This window comes from Prionailurus viverrinus, chromosome D3 (genome assembly GCF_022837055.1).
Source record: "Prionailurus viverrinus isolate Anna chromosome D3, UM_Priviv_1.0, whole genome shotgun sequence".
NCBI lineage: Eukaryota > Metazoa > Chordata > Mammalia > Carnivora > Felidae > Prionailurus > Prionailurus viverrinus.
Genome location: NC_062572.1, coordinates 4,849,093 through 4,874,151, shown reverse-complemented (window position 1 = coordinate 4,874,151; position 25,059 = coordinate 4,849,093). Strand labels below are relative to the sequence as shown.

Genomic DNA, 25,059 nt, shown 5'->3' with positions numbered 1-25,059 from the left:
GTTTCTTTGTCTTGCTTTCGCTACGCCTGTCTTTTCCTCCTTTTCTGCATTATTTGAGTTGGACTATTATTCTTTTCCTCACTGACTGGTTTGGACATTTTCCATTCTGTGGTATTAAAAAAATTTTTTTTTGGAAATGTTTATTCATTTTTGAGAGAGAGACAGAGAGACAGAGACAGAGCACAAGTGAGGGAGGGGCAGAGAGAGAGGGAGACACAGAATCCGAAGCAGGCTCCAAGCTCCGAGCTGTCAGCACAGAGCCCGACGCGGGGCTTGAACTCACGGACCCAGGTCATCCACACCCTGGCCACCGTGATGCAAATGGTCGTGTTTCCACTGTTAGAAGGAAGGCTATCCTAAACCATTCTTGCCTACTTTAAATCTGGTTGTTTCTTTGGATCGATGCAATTGTGCAACTTTAGAAATCTTTTTTTAAGATTAATTTAAACATTCTTTTTTAATTTAATTATTTTTGAGAGAGAGAGAGAGAGAGAGAGAGTGAGAGAGTGTGAGTGTGAGTGGAGGAGGGGCAGAGAGAGAGAGAGGGAGAGAGAGGATCCCAAGCAGGTTCTTGCCGACAGTGGAGAGCCTGATGTGGGGCTCGACCTCATGAACCATGAGATCATGACCTGAGCCGAAATCAGATGCTTAAAGGACTGAGCCACCCAGGCGCCCCACTTTAGAATTTTTTAAAAACTATTAAGGTGTTGAAGTTTCTCCAAATGTCCCCTGTGCACCACCCCCCCCCCCCCACCGCCCAATCTTTGTCCTTCCGAAAATGTGGAGTGACCATCTCAAAAAGCACTGTCATCCAAGGCTTCTGATTATATGTTTCCACCAGAGGCTTCTGTCTTTTGTCTTTTTCTATCAGATTTCATTTCTGGGAGACTGGAAAGATCAAACCTTGCATTAGAATGTCAGGGCTTTTATTTATTTATCTATTTTGAATAGACTGTCGGGCCTTTTTTTTTTTTTTTAATATATATTCCCAACTCATAAATTCCAGTTTTCAAAACCGGCATGTATTAAAGGAAATGAATACGGTTTTGCGTCAGGCATTGGGGTTATGCATTTACTTCATGGTTTGATTACGCGGGTCTCAGCTCTCATAGGAAAATAAAATCGATGTTGTCAGGAATTATGTGAAATATTTCCCCACTGCGTCGTCTCACTTTCTGATCCAGTCAAGACTTCTAAAGAGGAAGAGGAACATAAAATTAGGTGGCAGTAATAACGTAGACCCTGTCACAGAAAGGAGGAGGGGGGAGGGTGTACTGTTGGGCAGAATGGTCAGATTTACCAGATAAAAAAAGCAAGCCCCCAGTTACATTCAAATTTCAGATCAATAATAATTTTAATAAAAGTCCTGTAGGGGCGCCTGGGTGGCTCATCTGGCTAAGCGTCCGACTTCGGCTCCGGTCATGATCTCACGGTTCGTGGGTTCAAGCCCCACGTCGGGCTCTGTGCTGATAGCTCGGAGCCTGGAACCTGCTTCGGATTCTGTGTCTCCCGCTCTCTCTCTGCCCCTCCCCTGCTCATGCTCTGTCTCTCTCTCTGTCAAAAATAAATAAATAAACATTGCTTTGTATCCAAAGCAAGATGTGGGACATACTTATTCTAAAAATTCACAATGCATGTGAAATTCAAATCGAGTTGGTGTCCCCCTGTCACCCGGCAGCCCTGGCTATGAGGGGGTGACGGCGAGGACGATGTAAGGGAAAGACAAGAATGAGTTGGCATCTTTCACCTCGACAGGGACTCACCAGATGGCTTGAGAGCACAAAATAGCTTTATGAGAAGTGAGAATATGGGAGTATGAAGAAAATATGGGCGGAGAGAATAATAGAATTAATGTCTCAGGGTGATGATCGCATTTTTTAATCACTGCCTAACACTCGCTTCCTTGCGATTGTCTCAGAGATCGTGAGGTTATGCATGCACCCATGGGGCGTCTGCCTCGCCTGTGATACACAGCGGGAGGTGGTGAGGTGCAGAAGGGGGGGGTGGTCACACTCAGGGCTTGATCTCATCCCAGCTGGTGCTGGCCACGTGCCCTAACTTTCTGGACCTCAGTGGTCACACTTGGAAATGGCACCCGGAGCCCTTGCCCTGCCTCCTTTGAAGCGGTGTTGTGGGAATTAGGTGACTCAATGGATGGGTTGAAAGACGACTCATGCCTTTTACACCGTAAGTTCTAGAGGATCGGAGACTAGATCTGTCCTGTTCACTGTATCATCCATAGCTTCTGGCAAGTCCCTCACAGTTCCTAGTAGTCAAACAAGAGTTTGTTGTGGAAATAGATGGACACCAGTATATGCTGTTACATGTACCCAGTCCCACAGAATACAGAAATGCCCAGTGCGCGTGTGTGTGTGTGTGTGCGCGCACGCATGTGTTTGCAAGTTGAGTGACGGGGCCCCCTGTAACCACACAGCAGGCAGGGAGTCTGCGGCTAGGCTATTCAAAGCCTTCCTGATTTCCCCAGATGTCAAGGCCGCACATAATACTGGACCTTAATTTTAGGACCGACTCCAAAGCTGTTCAATGAAAAGAAGTAATTCCATTGAAAGTAACAGGATGGAAACACACTGGAAAGGCACATAAAATAATCATACGGGAAATGTCCGCCTCATTTGCTAGAACATTTCCTCCCGCGTCTCCCCTCTCAGTGGTGAGCTTGTTTCCATAACAAGACTCCAATCAACCATCAGTCAGTGTGCAAACCAAAGGAATGTTAACCCCTTTCTGCTGTTGATAACCACATTGGCATTTCTTGTCTATATGTAAACATATTCCTGCACCTCGATTTGGTCCGGAGCGTGAAAGTTATTGACGTGTGATTAATTACCATTCATCATGAGATGAAACAGAAGCCAACATGATTGAGTCGATTGTTCGAAAGGGCTGAACGTTCCTTTTCTGTTTAGTGAAAAGGTGATAAATTTGAGCCTAATAAAAGCCTGGACACCTGAATTAAGCCTTTATTTTTCAATCTTTCAGAAGTTACAGAATGAGTGTTCTCTGCTCCATACAAGCGGGACACAGAGATCCAGGTGCAGGACCAACAGGGACCATTAATCCCAGCGGGGGCTCCTTCTGCACATTTACCTGAATGCCTGAGCTAGAAAAATACGCATGGTTTTGTTCAATAGGCTTTGTAATGATAGCCCAGAATATGTGCATTTTTTTTCCTTCTCCATACTGGGAGAGTGTTACTGTGCGCTGTTTCTCTTGATTAAAAAAAAAAAAATCCCCATGTGCTCACTTTAAAAAAACGTTCATAGATTTTCTCCCACTACTAAGTAAACTGCTAGTTTGTTGTAAACTAATTTAATCTCTCAGGGTTTTATCTCCTGTTTCTCTGTGCCCATGTCATGTGCAGGGGATTGTTGGGGCTATACCCAAGTTCTGGTATAATCTGCATTTCTCAGATTGTCTTCCAGACCCGTGGGGGGTGCTCTCTGGCTGGGCATCAGATCACATCTCTTCTATTCACAGTAACTTTTAACATGTAGAAGCATGTTCAAGTCACGGTCATTGGTGATGTCGCTAGCTTCCTCCATCCATGTCCAGTTGCTTAACTTTCCCTTTGAATTCAGCTCCTGGCTCTCTGGCATCTGTTACTTCCTTTCCTGATATGACACAAGTTTCATCATCTGGAACCGAGCTATTATGACGGACTCATCACAGAACTTCGCATCTTGATTTTTATCTGCCCCAATTTGTCTTACGTTTGCCAGCAAATTAATTTCCCATCGTATAATAGATCTATCCAGTTCCAGGATCTGTGCACCACCCATCCTGAAACTCCATACCCATTAAACAATTACTCCCCAGGCGTTGTGACCCACATCCCACAGAGATGGAAAGGCGTTACTGTAACCCCTGGGAATGATTCACAATCTACTCTGAATCACAGACATTGGCATAAAAACCCTTTAAATTATTCACTCCTTGGACACAGTGTGCTGGCTCTCAGATGGCACCGTGTGGTCAGCCTAAATTACCTGGCATCTGAGAATTAATACATTTTGGGTCCTTATTATTTGGGTTTTACTTGCCCACAGCCCTTTCACATTTCGTGCATCTCCCTGTGTGCTGGTGAGTGGGGAAGCAGAGGCCACTGGCATCCCCTCTGCAGACCGGAGGTTGAAGGCCCAGGGACTCACGCTTCAGCATCATTAGAATCACCTTGCAGGGCTTCTAAGCCACTGGCCCTTGGTTCCCGAACTGCCTCACGATTGCAGGGGTTCTTTGAAAATTATTGACTTCTGGTTTCCACCCCAGATGACGTGCTTTAATTGATCTGTGGCAAAACCTGTGCATGAGAGAAAGAGAGGAGAAAAATAGGGAAGCATTTTATTTGAAAATCAAACAATTATAACTTTCCAATTCTGCAATAAGCCTGTGCTGCTGGGTTAGATTAGCGTGGGGTGGGAACATACTCAAAATCCCGTATATCTGTTGATTAGACAATTACAATGATGCTTTTTGGTTTAGCCAGACAACGATTCTTTTTTTTCTTAAGATTTTTTAAAAAGTAATCTCTATACTCCACATGGGACTCGAACTTATGACCCCGAGATCAAGAGTCATGCACTCTACTGACTGAGCCAGCTAGGCCCCTCCCCCCCTTCCCGTAACTATTCTCAAAGACATAATATGGAGGGTCTGCTATTATGTTCTCTGGTCCTGAGTTCCCAGTACTCACTAAAGCCCATCTCCATGAATAGCGCTGTGCTAGGACCAGAGATTAAAACAAAACAAGCCCTTCACCCTCAGAAACTTCAGCAAAACTTATCTCTAATAATAATTACTTCTGTTTGAAAATGCTTATTAGTACTGTTTAATAATGACAGCGATTCCTAACCCAGAAGCACACTTGAGGGACAGTAGCACTTCTGGTTACTTTATAGCTTGAATCCTATAAAGTCTTTCCAACAATCCAGTAGACCAGGTACTATCATTTCTTCTGCTTCATGCATGGGGAAATTAGAATTTCCTAAAAGATGACTTTTACTGGGGGCGCCTGGGTGGCTCCGTTGGTTAAGAGCCCGACTCTTGGTTTTGGCTCAGGTCATGATCTCACGGTTCCTGAGTTTGAGCCCCACGTCAGGCTCTACACTGAGGGCACAGAGCCTGCTTGGGATTCTCTTTCTCCCTCTCTCTCTGCCCCTCCCCTGCTCTCTCTATTTCTCTTTTAAACAAACTTTTTAAAGAAAAGGTGAAAGTATCAGACTCAGGAATGAAACCCAATCCCCTCTGACTCAAAAGCCATGCTGGTCACTACTGAAGACAGAGGGAGTCAGCCGGGGTTCACACGGGATGGCGGTGAAGATGGGATACCAACAGGACTATTTTGCCTGGTCCTTCCCTCAGTTGAAGATCTTTAACATTGTCCAAGAGGAAGGCAGAAACCCTGCAGAAAGGCCCACCGAAGGGTGGGAGGAAGATCCACGATCATTAGACATCTTTAAGCCCCATCCCATCACCCCAATGCAAATCTGCAGTTGCTGTAAATTAACATTCTATAAATGCCATAATTATAAATGACTGATACCATTATATCACAATATTTTTGCACGTGTTGACAGCGTTTATTTGGAAAATGTCAACATTTACAATACTCCACAATTTGTCAACTCGTGTTGATATTTCTCCTTTGGAAATTAGAAAGAATTAGCGGGCTTCCTGTGTCTGAGGATGGGCCTTCATCTTGTAAATTAATTGCTGTAGGTGTGAAAGAGATGGTCAATGAGAAGGGATGTCGGTGGGGGGGGGGGCTCCCATCCAGTGGGGGTGCATATGATGGTGGTCAGTGTTTGTCTCTCCAGTTATCATCTTGTCTTCGTAGTCACACGGAAACACATAAACCCAGGAGAATTAACAAAATGACTCCGAAAGCCCCAAACAACATCATCCTCTCTTGAAGACCTGTCTTCTCCTGTGCTGTGGCCGCGTGGCCCTCCGGTGATTTGAAGAAAGCCACTCTCTCCCAAATTAGAACAAGGGTCAGAGGGAAGGCTTCACACCTGTCCGGCAGCTGTGGTGAGCCCAGAAGCTAGGGGTGAGGTGGTCCGTGACGCAAGGAGGCTGCACTCCCAGCGACAGGTAAGGGCACAACTTCCCAGCTCTTGTGACTAGCTCTGACACACCTGCTGGGCACCTGTTGGTGCATACGGTTCACTCTGGCCTTGGTGGGTGCGACTGGTCCAGCCCCGTGTGTATTCCAGAGAACCTTCAGTGTCTCTTATTGCAAAAATTAATACTACCGTGAGTCCCCCTTTAACAAGAAAGGTCTGTTTGTCAGGGCAATGGTCACCATTTCAAAATAAGTATTTTCTAGAAACATATTGCAAGAGTGTGGATTGAGCCTGGATAAAGAAGAGTCTGTTGAAAAGTTGACTTTTAATGGTATTCTACTTTATATTGTTCAAAAGGATTTTATCTCCTAATTCTGCAGAGTGCATTGTGTAAGATTAGCCAATGACTTCCGAGCATGGAAAGCATCACAAAAGAATAGCGTTAACCGATTTCAAAGTGTTCGGAGGAAAACATTTTCTGTTTGGGACAATAGAGCTTGAAAGCACTTAATAAATATTATCTCCCCCAGCAAAATATCCTAGCAGCCCAGATTCTTTCTTCTAAAGGGGAGCATTGATTTTGGTATCAAATGCTTGCTACATTCTCTGTGGCTTTGCATGAGCAGAAATAGCATCCACGTGCTGGGGAGGCTGAGCCTTGGGCCTTTAAGGATGTGCAGCGCCCCCTAGTGGGAGCACATGTAACAACCTCCACCTGTTCTAAGGACGCCGGGGATGCAGTTGTCCCACACCTGGCTGGAGAGTAACTCCTTCAGTTCCTTACCCCCATCTTCTTCCAAAGTCACACGCAGACGCTCACAGCCTACAGATTCCCAGACACACCTATCGGGAGGCCTGAAATAAACTGAAATTCCTCGCGAAAATGTTTTGGGTGCTTGAGTCACACACTGCCACAATCAAAGAGCCTAAACTCCCATATTTCTGCTGAAATAGGGAGCATCTGCTCCCCTTATGGTTCGCCGTGTTTGCAACACACATTTTTGTTACTTTCCTAGCTCTGCTGTCTTCCCCGCAGTGTAACGTTGCCTTCCCCACGTTAAGAGTGTAGCTAGCGATGCTGAGGCGATACCCTGAAATTAGCCAAATCAAATCTTATCATTAAAAGGAAATCATTTTTTATTCAAACAAACGTGGCACTGGACAGGATTTAATACCTTGTTGTATTTAAATCAATAATAACCGTGAATTATTGATCATTTGCGAGGGGCAAAGCAAAATTAGCTCTTGGGCCTGTTTCCAATGTTTGGGTAAATTTATGACAAATGGGATATTGACTAATAACATTTTAAAAGCCTTTTAAATTTTTCAGCACTTCTGGTTGGAGGGAATTTATTAGACCAAATACTGTAAAATAGAATGAAATAGATTAGTTCTCTTTTTGAAATATGAGTATACACTGTGCTAGGCAGCAGTAAACATAAAACTTCTCCTTCGTGTATGTTTCCACTTTAAATTATGGATGGTGCTTTCAAGCTTCCAGGTCAAGAAGTGCCCCAGACACCCAAGAGTAGAAGATTAGCTCTCAAATAGCTTATAACAAGTAAACAATCCCGATGCTAAATGAAAGTTTACGTCTTAATTCCTTGAATCGTTGTCTTTGCAAAGCTGCATCTTGTGGTTATTTGAGAGTACGTGCACGCACGAAATCCCAGAGTCGAGACCGTTTGAACTTTGTCTCGAAAGCGATGCCAGGAGCTGTTTTCTTTACACGAAATGTCGGTTTGTTTCTGTCCTAGTTGGCGTCTGTTTCTCTATCAATGTTAAAACAGCGTGTTCGGAAACTACCCTTCCTTTCCTTTAACGTCAAGGGCCAAAGACCAAACGTCCGATTCCCCCCACCCCCCTTAATTTGTGGCGTTAGGGGCACTCTCCATTTTATTCACTATTTAAGTCACTTCTTTTCTCTGCAGACAGACATTCATTACTGGAGGAGAAAGAGCTGTGGGCTCATTTTGCGAGGGACAAGCTGGGGAAGACGTATGTTAGCACCACTATCAGAGGTCCTGGGGCTTTCTTTCGACTGACCTCAACTTCTTTTTCTTTTTTTCTTTTTTTTTTTTTTAAATTTTTTTTTCAACGTTTTTTATTTATTTTTGGGACAGAGAGAGACAGAGCATGAACGGGGGAGGGGCAGAGAGAGAGGGAGACACAGAATCGGAAACAGGCTCCAGGCTCTGAGCCATCAGCCCAGAGCCCGACGCGGGGCTCGAACTCACGGACCGCGGGATCGTGACCTGGCTGAAGTCGGACGCTTAACCGACTGCGCCACCCAGGCGCCCCAACTTCTTTTTCTTAAATATGGAGTTGTAGGGGGAAGTTCCGTCAGTGTGAGTCAACAGATGCTAACAGAAACTCCAGAAATGTTGCTGTTCGTTGATTATTTTTTATTTTTTTTTAATTTTAGAGACTGGGGGGGCATAAGAAGAGAGAGAGAATCCTAATCAGGTTCCACTCTCAGTGCTGAGCTGAATGTGGGGCTCGAGCCCTTGACTCTGGGAACATGACCTGAACTGAAATCAAGAGTCATAGGCTCAACCAACCGACTGAGTCACCCAGGCTCTGTTTGTTGCTGCCATTTTTATTAACAACTATTTTTCTTCCCAGAAATCTACATTTTAATGACCATCAAAAGGCCATCAGAAGAAATACAAAGATTTGTTTATGTAGGATTTTGTCTCGTTAGTCACCTTATTATACATACCTAGGCCCACAGCCCGGGGAAGCTGCAAAACTTATCATTCCAGAAACTTCTCTCTTGCTCACGTTTTGGAAAAAAACCAAAGTTTCAGCTCAACTCCCAAAAGACAAAAACATTCACGTTGTCAAGATAGTGGAGAGCAAAAGTGCGCTCAAAGTGGTAGTGATTGTTTTTCTCAGCCTCTTGCCTCCAAAGGAAAAAACAACAACTTTATTTTCTCTTTTGTTAGAGCAAAACAAACAAACAAACAAAAAATGTGTGCCCAAACTGAATCAGAAACAAGCACCTGTGGGTCACAGAATCTCTCTCATGTGTGAATAAAGTTGTCTATCCGTGGAAGGGAGGGCAAAGCCAACCCTCTTCTCTGGGGCAAAGCAAGAACCACAAAATTAGTGGCTCTCTGCTCACACCTGTGTCCCCTGGACCCCGGACAAGATGCCACCAGCCCTCTGGGCCTTAATGTCTCCAGCTGCAAGAGGGACACGATAATGCTTCTGCCTCTGCAGAAGGCATGGTCGGGACGGATGGGAGGAGGGAGGTATTTCATTGGCAATGACATTTGATCCTGAGACCCCTTGCTAGCTGCCTGGGGGTTTGAGGCTCTCTCCTTCACTGTTGAGGTCTAATCTTCTAAATCAGATGTTTGCTAGTGAGAAGCTCCTGGAATCTTACCTTCTTTCTTAGAAATTTTACCTCCTTTTACTCCCAGAATCTATGTCGCTGAGGCTCCATCATATCGAGAATCTCAGATGGCAAGTCGGATTTCCAATACTAACCTCCCCATTGGCTTGCCGTGTGATTTAAATGCACTAATTTCTAACCTTGACAGCTTTCACATGGGATTATTACTGTGTGCTTCATCTAGTATGGAAATAGATAATCAATTTTTGTTTATCTGAGTCACTGGAAACATTATGCATCCATTAAGAAATAAGCATGTAAGGGTATTTTTTAAATGAGAAGCCTCAGTCCTCAGGGATAGTCTCCTCTAATTGTCTATTAAAAAACAAAACGAAACAAAGCAGATGGGAGTCAGAACCCCAGAGAAAGCAACTGCCTGTCTGAGACGCTCACCTTCTACCCGTGGGATCATAACCTCTAAGTACCTGAGACTGTGACCTTATTCAGAAACAGGGGAATTTTATAAGTGTACTTGGTTAAGGTGGGGTCATACTGGAGTATGGCGGGATCCTAATCTGTTATGATCTGCCATCTTACAAGAAGGGAAATGTGAACATAGACCTGCACACAGAAAGAATGTTCCATGCAAAGCTGGAGTTGCACTACCATAAGAAGAGGAGCTATTAGCAATGGGAGAGACATGCCCTGGACATACCCATCCCTGGGGCCTTCAGAGGGAGCACAGCCCGCTGACACCTTGATCTCAGGCTTCTGGCCTCCAGAGCCGTGAGACAAGACAGTCTGTTGTTTTGAGCACCCCCCGCCCCGCCCCCCGTTTATGTGCTTTGTTCTGGCAGCTCCGGGAAACTAGAACACTGGTCTGTTCCAGATAATCTTCACTCTTCCAGTCCTGCCCATCTGATTTCATTTGTCGCCATGGATTTCCTTCTGACACGTCTCTCCAGACGACCAGCTGCCGGTGGCCCACGAGAGAACACGTTTGCCGTAATCCCTGCCGTGCTGGAGGCAGACGAGAGCACGGGCTTGGAGTATAGGAACTCAGACTTGATCTCTGGGTGCTACTGACTACTGTTGTGTGACTCGGGGAAAGCAATTTATCACCTGTAGGCCCCAGTTCCCTCTTCTGTGACATGGAGGAAGTTGCACCTACCTCACAGGATGGTGGTTAGGATGAGATGGAATCATGCAGAGAAGCACTTTAGCAGAGAGCCCGGCACACGAAATGGTCCAAGAGCAGGTAGCAGGTATTATTTTTATTATTTTACTTGAAACAACTCGAGATTTGCAGGATACCTTTTTTTTTTTTCTTACTACTGCTCTATTGCGTTCATGAGGATGCGCGTTTGTTTCCTCTCAAGTAAGACTGGTGTGGTAGCTGGCATTGATCATCGCTGAAGGGTCCCAATCCACCTAAAGTCATGACAGACCCGGGCTTTTCCTGTCGTATCTATCAGCATCCCGGGGGTGTTGCTGTTATCCGTTTGGTCCAGACAGTGTACCAGTGCATCCCAGGACAGCCAGCAGGGAGGGGCTATGGGAAGACAGGAACATTTCCTGGAAGAGGCCCATATTCCATTGGCCAGAACTTGGACACATGACCGCATCAGGCTGCAGCGTAGCCTTGACCCCGAGCAGCCGATGGAAAATGGGTGTTCAACTCAGAGAAGCGGAGGGTGGAACTTGGGACAGCTGGCTGTCTCAATCCCAACCAGACATCAGTGCACAGAAGGTGGTCAACCAAATATGGTTAATGCTTTATGATTTTCTTTACTATTATAATGGTGATTAACATTTGATATTGCCAGAATATCTCTTGTCTTAAACAAAGAGAACAGTTTTCATAGCATTGCTGGGGAAGGAAAATTTTTCTGTAAACTTCAAGGTCATTTTAGCTGGCCTAAGAATTAAATGGACATGAGACAGATAAACAGGAGAAACTAGAATTAATTGCATACATCTGGGAATCCATATAAACTTTAGAGATCCCCAAAACAGGCAATTTGATGTATATATGTCATTCTGGACTAAGGAGAAGGGGGTAGGGGTCTGGGACGTCAAAGGGAAGGAAGGAAATTCATAGGAAGAATGGAAAGAGTACATGATGAGCGAACAAGTGCTTACTGAGCCATCCAGAAACAATGGGACACAGAGAGGACTTTCGATCAAACGGTGCGGGGGAGGAAAACTTTTTCTCAACATTTCAAGATTCCTCTAGCTGGTCTAAGAATGAAATTTACAAGAGATGGATTAACAGAAGAAAAAGCAAAGTTTAATTATGGGTACACAGAGACCCAGTAATGAGATTGCGATCTAAAGAAATGACCAAGGCAGGCAGGCTTTATATCTTTTAGACAAAAAGACAAACAATCAATCTGTGAGGACTTGACAGGATATAGAAAACTTAACTTTGGGAGTTAGGTAAGGAATTTGAAACAGAATGCAGGCTGGAGCTGTAAAGCAGTAAAAGGACAACGTTTGTTTAAACAGCCCTCTTGGCTCTGACTTTCCTGTCTCTGGTGATAAGGTTTCTCTACATCCTGGTTCAGAGTACCTGCCACGTGGGAGTTCTTATTTCCTGCTTTCTGGAAATAAGGGGGGGGGGGTGGTTCAGAGTGTTCTTGCCTCAGCTGTTCCTTAATTAACTTTTAATTCAAAATAATCAGTATACCAAAGTGGCACATTTTGGGGTGGCCTGTCCTTGGCTCCTTCTCCAGCTTCCTCCCTTTCTACCGTAGCTAGTTCATATTGTAATGTGGTTATCTGTGGTGATAGCTCCTTCCTGGGGACAGGTTCTCTAGCTAGTGGTTAGTGGGAAGGGAAAAAAGAGAAACTTCTTGAGTCTTTTGCTTTTTAAGAATAATCGGCCTAAAACAATCCACCTACCAAAGAGACACATTTTGGGGTGGCAAGTTTTGCTCCCTTATACCATCAATTAAAGATTTTGTAGGATCACCACATTTCTAATAAGGTTTGTCACTTTGCATTACAATTTGCTTTATAGCTGTGGGGAGGTTTTTACCCCTGGCTCCTAGATGGTCCTCTCATGGTTTCTATGTTCGGAGATTGGTTGGTGCCGTGAGATACCCTTCCATCATGCAACACAACACAGGAAACTTAAAAAGGAGTAATAGTTCTCTCCATGCAAACCCTTCCCCATACTGCAGGTATCACTATGCTGCATTCTATAATTTTAAAATGATGAGATATAAGGAAGCAGCTGAGTATTACTGAACCCAATTTTTTGGTTTTCCTCCAACACCAGAGTGAAGTTACAAGACAGGAGAAAGCTAAACATGAGGGATGATGCCTAACAGACAGAAGGAGCAGCTGAGAGAATTCTTGAGTCTGACTTCCACGTGACTCTCCTCGATTTGGTTTCTTAAATGATCAGAAAAGCTGCTTTCTGAAAAAAAATGTGTGTCCTGGAAATGAGTCATTGTCCCTATATGATACGTAGTGCCTTTTATTTTTATCATCCATGCAAAATCTGATTTGTATGCTAAATTATTAATAGTTTTCTCTCTATATTTTGGAAAACGCTTTAATTTTAAAGATGAAAAAGCACCATTGAAATGGGAGAAATAAATTACTGAATATGAAAATATCTGTAACTAGGGAACAGAATTGCTTATCTGCCAAAGACATGTGTCAAACATAAGGGAACATATCAAAACAGCTAATTCACCTGTCAGATTAATACTTTTGATAGGCCGCACATTGCTAATGGGGAAAAAGGGAGCGTTTTTAGCTTTGGGTGAGTTTGTGAGTTTAATTCCCCTCCTTCTTTGGAAGCATGATTTTCCTGTGTGTAATTGCATAGCTGACCAATCGCCTCTAGAGATGAGGTAAACCAGCTCATAGCAGCAGAGACGGGAGAGAGGGGCTGCTTCTCTGCTCTCCTCTGACGGCAGATGCGTGAATCGCGGGGACCTGTTATGACAGAGCCAAGAGTAGGAATGTTGGTCTGGGGATATTTGAAAGGAGGGCACCTGGCCAGAGCAGGAAGCCGCACTAAGAGGGGCCGTGCCATTATTCTACCTGGGACAGAGGTGGCCTGCCCTTGGGCCCCATTAGAAACACCCAGTGGAGGGGCGCCTGGGTGGCGCCGTCGGTTGAGCGTCCGACTTCAGCCAGGTCACGATCTCGCGAGATCTCGCGTGATCTCGCGTGAGTTCGAGCCCCGCGTCGGGCTCTGGGCTGACGGCTCGGAGCCTGGAGCCTGTTTCCGATTCTGTGTCTCCCTCTCTCTCTGCCCCTCCCCCGTTCATGCTCTGTCTCTCTCTGTCCCAAAAATAAATAAACGTTAAAAAAAAATTAAAAAAAAAAAAAAAAGAAACACCCAGTGGGGTAAATGGAACTGGGTGCCAAAGGAGGTTGAGTGCAGGTAAGGAGAGCAGAGGGGTCTCTGGGGAATCGTGCAGGCATCCATAAGAAAAGGAGTCAGCTTTTAATACTTTTCAGGTCCAGAGGTCATCAAGCCACCGTATTGCCATGTTTAACCAGGAAGAATATGTTTACTCCGTGTCCCTCCCTGGGGGTAGTAAAAGCCTTAGCTGGCAGCTCGGGGGAGGAGGGACTATATTCAGTGAGGAAAGATACAGATCCAATCTGGGAAAACATTTTATTTGTGTCACATTTCAAGTTTTTATCATATAATTAATATAATTAGTTTCAAATTACACATTGAGCCTGTATCATCTTAAAGATAAGTCAGCGTGTGTAGGACTGTTTAGCGTAAAAATAATGAGCATAACAAGGGAACCCTCCAATCTCAATGCACTGACACAAGAGAATTCTTCCCCTCCTACTCCAGGCCCTTGGAGGCCCTGCCAGGTGATGGAGAGCTGAGGTCCTTCCATTCTATGTATGTTGGTAGGAAAGAGAAAGCATAAAGTAGACACTCCCACTCACTGCGCATCTTGGCCCAGAAGCGACGCCTCCCGGCTGCTCACACCCAGTTGGTGACAAATAAGTTACACATCTAGATGCCAGTGGGCGGCAAATGCCATCCTAGGCCAGACAGCTGCTTCTCTGTGACAACTCAGTCCGTTGGAAGAACCATAACACATTGTTGGCAGAGAGCAACATCTCTACAGCAGAAAGTGTGAGCTACAAACCCATGGGACTTCCTAGTCCTCGGGCAGGAGGCGGAGACAGGCTCATCCCTCTGAGAAAGAAGAAAGGGAAGGGAAGAGACAGAGAACAATGGCTTCTTTTAAGTCCCAATGGCCCAGTGTGGGAGGCGCACATGACACAGGGGTTCCCCAAGGGACACAACAGGTTCCCATGGGGGCCACCTGCGGGGATTGGTGCAAAGATGTGTTGTCTAAGCAGATGACTCTGAGTTGAAGAGGGGCTAGCCAGACATCCAGGCCAACATGGCACCCTTGGAGAAAACCCAGAGGTGGGAGAGAGCATGACACTTTCTAGGGTGGGTGTGGTTCCCGTGGTCCATGCAGGGCAAGGGGGATGGGGCCGAACAGCCAAGCAGGGTGGGGTCCAGTAGCTCCTGAGAGCAGGTGGAGGCCAAGTGATGACTGACCTTGTTACCCCACCAGCCTCTGGGGCTTTAGCCTGAGGGCAGTAATGAGCCACTGCAATGGCGGTGGCATAATTCGATTTGCATTTCGGGAAGACCCCAGGAGCCGTAGGGAGAAGGGCCTGGAGAAGGCAGGATGGAAGGGGCAGGAAGCCCACTCGGGTCACAAGACTCCAGCCCCTCATTTCTGCAACATGCCCCAGCAGAACCTCACCCTCTCTTTACTGGCTGGTTTTCTTCTTCTTTTTTTTTTTTTCAAACGTTTATTTATTTTTGGGACAGAGAGAGACAGAGCATGAATGGGGGACAGGGCAGAGAGAGAGGGAGACACAGAATCAGAAACAGGCTCCAGGCTCTGAGCCGTCAGCCCAGAGCCTGACGCGGGGCTCGAACTCACGGACCGTGAGATCGTGACCTGGCTGAAGTCGGACGCTTAACCGACTGCGCCACCCAGGCGCCCCTACTGGCTGGTTTTCAACACTGGTAACGCTTGAGGTTGTGTAAGCATATCGCTACGTCTCATTCTCAATTCAGAGCTCAGAAACAGGTAACTTGCTGTTCTTACTGATTGGCCATAAATTGTTCTTCATCGTGGGCTTAAGTGGACACCACATCCCTTAAGTCAATTGTTAGCAGGAGCTAAGGTCAAGTTTCATCCAATGAAGAACTCATTGTGGAAAATGGAATTCAGTTACGGATCACTCCTGCTCTCCACACACACAAATTTAGAGAAATACATTTATATGCACACAGGGAAGCTGGAGAGAAGAAATGATAAGCCAGTCATGTAAAAATTTACATATAGAAAGTGAGAAGGGAATTAACTCTGATTTTCTTGTCCCTTAATGTCTTTTTAAAAATGGTTCAGCATGGGGGCGCCTTGGTGGCTCAGTCGGTTGAGCATCCAATTCTTGATTTTGGCTCAGGTCACGATCTTATGTTTCATGATATCGAGCCCTGTGTCGGGCTCTTCATAGACAGGGAGGAACATGCTTGGGATTCTCTCTCCCTCTCTCTCTCTGCCCCTCGCCAGCTTGTTCTCTCTCTCTCTTTCGAAATAAACAAACACTTAAAAATAAAGGTTCAGGGATGCCTGGGGCTCACTTGGTTAAGCATCTAACTTCAACTCAGGTCACGATCTCATGGTTCATGAGTTCGAGCCCCATGTCGGTCTCTGTGCTGACAGCTTGGAGCCTGGAGCCCGCTCGGATTCTGTGGCTCCCTCTCTCCGCCCCTCTGCTGCTCACACTCTGCTTCTCTCTCTCTTAAAAATAAATAAACATTAAAACTTTTTAAAATAAAAATAACAGTTCAGCATGGAAGCAAGAGGGGCCGGCCATCTTCCTTCAGTCCCCGTGAATGCAGGGGCTGCTCACACACAACGGGCCATGGGATGCATGAGATACTTGAGGACCAAAGCAGGATCGCAATTGCACGGATCTGTCACTGAAGCCCAATTCATCTGTAAAGTCACTTGAGATCTTACCTCTAACTGAAATGTCCATACTGAGTGCAAAGGACTGTAAGAGCATCGTGCCGCACCCCCCTTCTCCAGCTGGAAGGCGTGATTCCTGAATGTGCAGGATCAGCTGTTCACGGTTGGTTTTCTTAACTGCGGTCTTTGAGCCTAACGCAACGCTCCCACGTCGGGGGGCAGTGGGAGCACTGGATGTCGGGCTGTGTGGGCACACCACTCCCAACAGATCTGAAGGACAGGTGTTGAGCCCTACCGACTGGAAGAGGCAAAAGGCCCTAGGCCATCCGCCACTGTGTGAGCATCAGATTGGGGCCATTAAATATTGTAATCCACATCATGCGTGTTAGTTTTATCTTGTGTCATTGGAAAAGAGAAGCTTGTTATTGGACGCATGTGTACATATCTATACGTACATGCTGTGTTTTACACATTAGGTACTAAGGGTGAAATTCATTTTCACTTCGGGCATTTATGATACATAAATATTCATAACTGTGACTGCTTGGTAGGTTAAAGACCTCAATCTGGTGGTAAGAAAAATGAAATAACTTTCACATTCTCCTGCAGGAAGGAAGGGTCTGGCCACCAGGTAAGCCACTTAGCAAATATTGAAAACTATGACCCCCGGCAGTCAACCGAGTCAGGGGTCCCTTGAGTGAGCTCTGCTATTTGTAAGCATCATGGGCAGAATCCCGTAAGATTCACTCTGGATGAGCCATATTTCAAAGTGATCCGCTCCCTGAAACCATCCACCAGCCTATGTCCTCATGAGTAAGCAGGGCTGACACCCCATGGGATGTGAGACTGGAAATCCCCAGCCAAGCCCATTTCCTTTATTTTCCTGCCTTTGAGGGCATGGCAGACAGTCATGGCTTAATCAGAAAATGACCATCATTCAATAATTCATGCATTCAGTCAAGAAATCTTTGTTGGGCATTAAATATATTTAAGCCTTATTTCATAATCTCAGACACGAATGTCACTATCCTTGTTCTCAAGAAGCTTTAGTCTACTGGAAAAGATCTGAGTTTGTGGTGGACTGACCTTGAGAAATGACATATGGTCAGATAATAAGAGCGTAGACTTTGATGCCAAATTCTAGCCCAACCCTGCATGGGCTGTGTGATCTTAGGACAGTCACTTAACCTCTCTGGGCATCAATTTCCTTATGTGTAAGAGATGTTCACTCACAATAGCCTACATCCTAGGCTTGTGGTGGAGATTAAATGAGATGATGTATATACAGCAGGGTTGGCCTCATTAAGGAATGCTCCATGATCATTATAATTTCTATTCCTCTAGAGGACGCAGAGGCTCCATCAGTGATTCACGCAGGGGTGGGGGGTAGACGAAACTCTGGAGGAAGATTCATATACGTCTTAGCAATTCACTTCACTATTATGAAATAGTTAAGTAATAAGGCACATTTAGTAAAACCTTGTTTTCATAATACAATCTAGAGAAGGCGGAAGTCTATGTATGCTTGGTGGGAGTATGAAGAATATAGCAATCGTTCTCAGTCTGGAAAAGGGTATAAAAGAGGGAGTCTCTCCACCTCGGCCCAAAGCTGGATGGAGGAATAGAACATCAAAGGCGCTTGAATGTTTTGGTGAAGAAGGCATGGGTTAAATTAAAAACTGGGGCATACCAGCCTACACCCACTTGGATCAAAGAAGTCCTTAGAAATTAAATGAGAAGGGGTGCCTGGGTGGCTCAGTCAGTTGAGTATCTCACTTTGGCTCAGGTCATGATCTCACAGTTCATGGGTTTGAGCTCTGCGTCGGGCTCCGTGCTGACAGCTCGGAGCCTGGAGCTTGCTTCGGATTCTGTGTCTCCCTCTCTCTCTGCCTTTCCCCTACTCATGCTCTGTCTCTCAAAAATGAACAAATGTAAAAAAAAAATAAATAAATAGGGGCGCCTGGGTGGCGCAGTCGGTTAAGCGGCCGACTTCAGCCAGGTCACGATCTCACGGTCCGGGAGTTCGAGCCCCGCGTCGGGCTCTGGGCTGACGGCTCAGAGCCTGGAGCCCGTTTCGGATTCTGTGTCTCCCTCTCTCTCTGCCCCTCCCCCGTTCATGCTCTGTCTCTCTCTGTCCCAAAAATAAATAAACGTTGAAAAAAAAATTAAAAAAAAAATAAATAAAATGAGTGGCCGAGATTTCAGGCATTGGTGCTGAGCAATGGGGCAGGAGTTTAGGGCAGGAGTTATTAAAATGGTTCTATCCAAAGCAGAAGGTCTTTTGCATGGGGGGAAGGCTGATTTGAGAAGTAGGGGACACAGTTAGCAGGATAAATAAAACAGCGGGTGTCTCTATCCCAGCATGCCACACCTCCTCATGGTAGGTGCCCAAGCTTGGGCTGACCGAATCCCAGGATGCATCCTTGGCTTCTGTGCGTGGAGAGGAGCGAAGTTTCTTTATTCAGGCTAAGTCTAAAGAATTGGTTTTTTCCAACCCAAATCGTGTCTATTACTTACAATTGCTGGTGTTTGCCATCTAAAAAAACGGTGGTGCCATCGTGGACCAGGGTGTCCTTGGACAAGATGGCGTACTCTGAAGAGACACCAGGAAAGAGGAGGATCCTGGGATTCCTGGGTCTGGCAGCCCTGTTCCTGATCTTTAAAGTCTTTTCTGTAACTCTTGGAGATGCCAAAGGCCAAAGAGACCCTTGTGAACAGCCTTGTTTCCCATACTGATTTGAATTCATGGGTACGATATCAGTAAGTACAGTTGAATTAAAAAGAAAGAAGGAAAAAAAAGTTTGAAATATGAATCACTCTTATGAACAGAATCTGCCTAATGCCTAAATATTTTGTTTTTTGCTGTTGACTTTGCCTCGATCTGATTAGTGTTCCTCAGCCCTGACTACACGATGGAAATGAATAATCTTGGGAACTTTTAAAACTCATCATGCCTGGGACTCAACCCCAAAGCTTCCGATGTAATTGTGAGACGAGATGAGACCTAATTGATGGTATTCTTAAAAAGCTTCTTTGGTGATTAGACTGGGCAGCCAGAGCTGAAAATCACGGGCTAACTCTGGTGATCTCTGCAAGGAAAATGGACCATTTGCATTGCAATGTGTGTCCAGGCATCTTCAGGACCTGATGGGCTAGGGAGGATTTCTCCCATGCGAAAGTGTGGCAATGACAGAAAACTTGAGGAACACTGTGCTGTGGCCATTTGTTATGAGAACCAACATGTACGTGTCGCCTGGGTTATGACTCGTGGCAGAAGATCCTTCTGAGTTAGGATCTGGGGAGATGTACTTCCAGTGATAAAACAAATATTCTGATGTCAAAGTCATGCCGTGATGCAGGAGAGTGAATGATAGCAATGGGTTAAGTTTAAAGTCCAAACTAAACCAGAAAGTTGGGGGGGAGGGGCATTGATTTTCCCGCACGCTAGACTGGAGTTGTTATAGGTGACTATAGGAAAATAACCAATTCTTATTAATTAAGATTCTCCCTCTCTTAGGTCTCCTCTTATCTCTTGTGGCCAAGATGTGTGGAAAAAAGGAAGCTCACAAAAAATAAATTGTCATGATTTAAAAAAAAATTATGGTGATTTAAAAATATCTATTAGACATGCCCTTCGGTGTTTTTTTAAGGACAGCTTTCTTGAGATAGAATTCACATGTGAATGTACTCGTATGATAAAATGGAACAAAGAAACCTATGATACAGTCATAAGTGGAATTATATGATAGCCTTTCGTGGCTGCCTTCTTTCCCTTAGCATGTTTTCAAGATTCATCACGTTGTAGCCTGAATCAGTATTTCACTCCTCTTTAGGGCAGAATAATATTTCATTGCAAGGATATGCTGTATTTTGTTTCTCATACCTCAGTGGAGGGACATTTCGCTCCCATTCTTGGCCACTGTGAATAATGCTGACATAGACATTTGCAGTCACATTTTTGTGTGGACATGCATTTTCCGTTCCGTTGGGTATACATTTAGGAGTGGAATTTCTGTGTTATATGGTAACCTTCATGCTTAACTTTTTGAAGAAATGCCAAAATGTCTTCCAAGCAGCTGCACAATTTTACATTCCCACTGTAACGTGCAAGGGTTCCAGTGTTTCCACGTTCTTGCCAATACACATTGTTTCCAACTTTGGATTAGAGCCACCCTAGCGCATTTGAAATGGTACCTCATAGTGGTTTTGATACGCATTTCCCTAATGACTAATGACGTTGGGCACAGTTCCATGTGATTATTGGCCATTTTAGTATCTTATCTATTCAAATTCTTGGACCATTTTTAAATTGGGTTGTTTTTGATGGTTGAGTTGTAAGGGTTATTTGGATACAAGTCCCTTGTCAGATGCATGATTTTCAAATATTTTCTCCCGTTATGAAGGATGTCATGTCACATTTTTATGATGGCCTTTGGTGCACCAAAGTTTTAATTCTGATGAAGTCCAATATCTGTTTTTTTTCTGGCACTTGTGCTTTTGATGTCGTATCTCAGAAACCATTGCTTGATCCAAGGTCGTGAAATTTGACTCCTTTGCTTTCTTCTAAGAGCTTTCTAGTTTCAGAACTTACATTTAGGTCTATGATCCATTTTTTGTACATTTCTATGTGTGATGTGAAGAAGGGGACCCAACCTTACGTGCAGGATAGGATGCCGGTCCCGCCATGCCCCATAGTATTTAAAGAGAAATCTGTGGGGCGCTTGTGTGGCTCAGTTGGTTAAGTGTCTGACTCTTGATTTCAGCTCAGGTCATGATTCCAGGGTCGTGGGATCAAGCCTTGTGTTGGGCTCTGTGCTGAGCATGGAGTCTGCTTGAGATTCTCTCTCTCTCCCTCTGCCCCCTCCCCCGGTTGTATGCTCTCTTGCTCTCTCTCAAATGAATGAATGAATGAATGAATGAATAAATAAATAAATAAATAAAATAATAAAGGGAAATGAGCTTTTGTTTTTAATAATTTTTATATATATAATTTATTGTCAAATTGGTGTCCATACAATACCCAGTGATCATCCCAACAGGTGCCCTCCTCGATGCCCATCACCCTCTTTCCCCTCTCCCCCCACCCCATCAACCCTCAGTTTGTTCTCAGTATTTAAGAGTCTCTTATGGTTTTCCTCCTTCCGTCTCTGTAACTTTTTTTTCCCCCTCTCCCCTCCCCCCTGGTCTTCTGTTAAGTTTCTCAGGATCCACATATGAGTGAAAACATATGGTATCTGTCTTTCTCTGTCTGACTTATTTCACCTAGCATAATACCCTCCAGTTCCATCCACATTGCTGCAAATGGCAGGATTTCATTCTTTCTCACTGCCAAGTGGTATTCCATTGTATATACAAACCACATCTTCTTTATCCATTCATCAGTTGATGGACAGTTAGGGTCTTTCCATAATTTGGCTATTGTTGAAAGTGCTGCTAAAAACATTGGGGTACAAATGCCCCTATGCATCAGCACTCCTGTATTCCTTGGGTAAATCCCTAGCAGTGCTATTTCTGGGTCATAGGGTAGTTCTATTTTTAATTTTTTGAGGAACCTCCACACCATTTTCCAGAGCGGCTACACCCGTTTGCATTCCCACCAACAAATTAAAGTCTGTAACAAGAGATGAAGAAGGGCATTATATAATAATTATGGGGTCTACCCATCAGGAAGAGCTAACAATTATAAATGTCTCTGCACCAAATACGGAAGCCCCAAAATATATAAAACAATTCATCACAAATATAAGTAACCTTGTTGATAAGAGTGTGGTAATTGCAGGGGACTTTAATACTCCACTGACAACAATGGATAGATCATCTAGACACAGGATCAATAAAGAAACAAGGGTCCTGAATGATACATTGGATCAGATGGACTTGACAGATATATTTAGAATTCTGCATCCCAAAGCAATGGAATATACTTTCTTTTCGAGTGCACATGGAACATTCTCTAAGATAGATCACATACTGGGTCACAAAACAGTCCTTCATAAGTATAAAAGAATTGAGATCATACCATGCACACTTTCAGACCACAATGCGATGAAGCTGGAAATCAACCACAGGAAAAAGTCTGGAAAACCTCCAAAAGCATGGAGGTTAAAGAACACCCTACTAAAGAATTAATGGGTCAACCAGGCAACGAGAGAAGAAATTAAAAAATATATGGAAACAAATGAAAATGAAAATACAACAACGCAAACGCTTTGGGATGCAGTGAAGGCAGTCCCGAGAGGAAAATACATTGCAATCCAGGCCTATCTCAAGAAACAAGAAAAATCCCAAATACAAAATCTAACAGCACACCTAAAGGAAATAGAAGCAGAACAGCAAAGACACCCCAAACCCAGCAGAGGAAGAGAAATAATAAAGATCAGAGCAGAAATAAAAAAATATAGAATCTAAAAATACTGTAGAGCAGATCAATGAAACCAAGAGTTGTTTTTTTTTTAAATAAACAAAATTGATAAACCTCTACCCAAGCTTCTCAAAAAGAAAAGGGAGATGACCCAAATAGATAAAATCACGAATGAAAATGGAATTATTACAGCCAATCTCTCAGAAATACAAGCAATTATCAGGGATTATCATGAAAAATCATATGCCAACAAACTGGAAAACCTGGAAGAAATGGACAAATTCCTCAGCACCCACAGACTTCCAAAACTCAATCAGGAGGAAATAGAAAGCTTTAACAGACCCATAACCAGCGAAGAAATTGAATCAGTTATCAAAAATCTCCCACCAAATGAAAGTCCAGGACCAGATGGCTTCCCTGGGGAATTCTATCAGACATTTAAAGCAGAGATAATACCTATCCCTCTCAAGCTGTTCCAAAAAATAGAAAGGGAAGGAAAACGTCGGGACTCATTCTATGAAGCCAGCATTACCTTGATTCCCAAACCAGACAGAGACCCAGCAACAAAAGAGAACGACAGGCCAATATCCCTGATGAATATGGATGCAAAAATCCGCAACAAGAATTTTTTAATGTTTATTTATTTTGGAGAAAGGGAGACAGAGACAGAACACGAGCAGGGGAGGGGCAGAGAGAGAGGGAGACACAGAATCCGAAGCGGGCTCCAGGCTCTGAGCTGTCAGCACAGAGCCCTCCACGGGGCTTGAACTCACGAACCGCGAGATCATGACCTGAGCCGAAGTCGGAGGCTTAACCAGCTGAGCTGCCCAGGTGCCCTGAGAAATGAGCTTTTAAATAGGAGGTCCCATGCATTTGAAATTTTGATAATGAATCCTTTTTTTTTTTTTAAACACTACAGGATCAAAAAGCCAAAAATGTCTGGCTCGGATTTGGCCAATAGACCACTTACAACCTCTGAGGTGAGCTCTCTCACCCCAGCCTGTGCTTTATTATTTGTAAAATGAAAATAAGAATGCTTGATTTTGCAGAGAAGAAGGGATTTAAAATTCATAATTTAAAGTCACGGCTCTGAGAATTTATGAATGTTCAATAAATGATGATTTGTCCAGTTGTCCCCAATAATGTATTGACTTACTAATTCTCTCCTGATTCCTTCCCCAGATCTGTGTGTCATGGGCAGAAATGTATGACCATGTGACTCAAACTGATATTCCAAACACAAATCGCCATTTGAGTCCTAACTAAATGGCATCTGAAGTTCCAGAAAGGGTAATCTGAAAGTCTGGAGGCCAGTTCACAATTCAGGTCAAGCCTCTGAGTGATTGTCTAAGCCCCCGAGGCTCTTTGAGCACCTGTTTTTTTTTTGTTTTTGTTTTTTTAATTTTTAATGTTTATTTATTACTGAGAGATAGAGAGAGACAGAGCATGAGTGGGTGAGGGGCAGAGAGAGAGGGAGACACAGAATCCCAAGCGGGCTCTGTCAGCACAGAGCCTAACACGGGCTGGAACCCACAGACCAGGAGATCATGACCTGAGCCAAGGTGGGAGGCTGACTGAGCTCCCCAGGTGCCCCGAGCACCTGCTCTGTTTTCAGGGAAGAGCCTCCTCTCAATACGTTTGCTGGAGTTACTCTTTATCTCTGTCTTCTGTCTTCCTTGTCCACCTTTCGTTTGCGGACAGGGAGTACGATTCAAGGATTTTGTTCGCCCATTTCCCTTTCTATACGTCCCACAAGAACTAATCTCCAGGAAGGCAGGTTCCATCCACTTTGCTCATTGCTATGGTCCCACTGTCTATCAGCTAATAGCTGCTCAATAAATACTAGTTGGACGGCTGCGGAAATGAACCAACGCCTGGTTCCCTGCAGAGGGTTCCTTCTGCCCCTTGGCTGGCAGAGGGGTGAAGGCGATAGGCATGAGGCCTCGCCGTCAGCATCCAGGCCCTGTCCAGGGACGCAGCGCTCCGTGTTATCAAAGAGCTCCCTGCCAGATGAGGTCGCTCAGAAAGCCCCTTTCCGGCTCCCTGCACCGGGAGATGCACATCTATTCCTCCCTTGCATCCCGGGTGGGGGGTGGGGGGTGGAGAAGGGCCGAGGGGCGCCCCGGGTCTGCCGCGGAGGCAGGTGTCTGCGGAGAAGACGAGGTCCAGCCCGGGGCCCCTTCACCTCTGGGCGCATCCAGCCTCCTCAGCGTCCGGGCCTCGCTCGTCGCCAACCTTGACGAATTGCTGAGAAAACGCGGGGCTCCCCGGCTCTCGGTG

At 44.8% G+C, this 25,059-nt stretch overlaps 1 long non-coding RNA gene across 2 annotated transcripts; it reads right to left on the bottom strand.

Annotated features, from left to right (window-relative positions):
- LOC125149445 (uncharacterized) lies at positions 1 to 25,059 on the bottom strand. Of its 2 annotated transcripts, none has more exons than XR_007145918.1 (4): positions 24,965 to 25,059; positions 8,806 to 8,989; positions 4,192 to 4,318; positions 1 to 106 (listed from the first exon to the last, which is right to left on the bottom strand). It is a non-coding gene; the product is annotated as an uncharacterized LOC125149445 (long non-coding RNA). The 2 variants fall into 2 exon arrangements; XR_007145917.1 differs by lacking the exon at positions 1 to 106 and adding an exon at positions 995 to 1,193.